The sequence below is a fragment of the Microtus ochrogaster genome, unplaced genomic scaffold (assembly GCF_000317375.1).
Source record: "Microtus ochrogaster isolate Prairie Vole_2 unplaced genomic scaffold, MicOch1.0 UNK122, whole genome shotgun sequence".
NCBI lineage: Eukaryota > Metazoa > Chordata > Mammalia > Rodentia > Cricetidae > Microtus > Microtus ochrogaster.
Window position 1 is genome coordinate 288,748 of NW_004949220.1, and position 1,398 is coordinate 290,145.

A 1,398-nucleotide genomic window follows, 5' to 3' on the forward strand; every position below is an offset into this window, starting at 1 on the left:
AACATTAGCATTTCCTTTGTTAGTCAACTATCACAGACTGTATTTACTTATCAGCTAGGAATGTCTCTAGGCCTGAATTCCAACAGACCTGACACACCTCCCCTCCCTCTTGCCCATTTGCTATATAACAGCTTCTAAGGAAATGATAAACTGCCGTTTGTTCAGAAATACTGTGTTGCTGTCATTTCTCTTGTCTCTTGTACCCTCCATTTGAAAGACCCCCAGTATGGGGAGACTCTCACTCAAGTCTCGGGATAGCATAACCCCTTCCAGTAACTCAAGAGAGACTGTCCTTGCTGCAATCACACGAGGTTTAATCGATGAGATGAGATGGAAACCAGTGCACTGGGGTCGAGACTCATAACCCACACAGGGGAAGAGTTTGACCCTGAGTAACCAGGAGAACGGGTTTTTAAAGGAAGGAACCACAGCCCTGTAATCCAAAGGGGTAGGAAAGGCATCATAGAAAATTCCAAAAATAGCAGTGATGAGCACAAGGGGACAACTCCCTGCCTCTCAACATCACTGTCAAGGTCATAATCTGCTAGTTCCTGAAACACAGTATTCCAAAAATACCAATGATAATCACAAGGGGGAAACTCCCCATTTCTCAAGATTATTCTCACAATTACAATCTAACTTTATCTTCAGCTAGTTCCTGAAACTGAACCAGCTAATCATAGATTTCTGATACTTTTCCCCCTTAGATTTTTGGCTCTATTTTTTCCTGCTAGGAGGGTCTGGATTTATCCTGGTCTTTCACATTCCTCTCCCCTAGGTTTATCAGGGACCACCATTCATATCCCGCTGGCTGGGATACCCTTCTACAATATAGTTCTGATAAGCTGATAGATACAAGACTACGTAATGTTTTGGTCACAAGTTCAAGATTCAAGATTCATTCTGTTTGCCATTTAAATATGAACTTAGAGGAGTTTTTTATCAGGCCAAAGACATTTCTGCCAATCCATACCCAGCCCTCTGGACAGCAGAAAATGTACATGCTTCTAACAAAAATCTGTGGTTTTTGCTAGGACTTAAAGGTATGAATCCATGCCTGCTCTTTACAGATACCTGTTGTTATGGTTTAAGTAAAACAGTGCTGTTCCCCCATTGGCTGCAGTGGGTAGCATGTCCGAAGACCATGATGGGACATGAATGCAGCTGGTTCTATGCAGGAAGTCTCTGAGTGGCCTGTGGGCCATGAGGGGCAGTGAGTCCCAGGCAAGGACCTGTGTGGTGGGTGAGAGACCAAGATGAATTGGTATGCCATGCAGATTGAGGTTGGATATTTATTTACTAAGTTATTGAAAGGAAAAGGAAGAAGGGGAGAAGAGGAAAAAGCAGAGAGGCAGAGAGAGAGAGAGAGAGAGAGAGAGAGAGAGAGAGAGAGAGAGA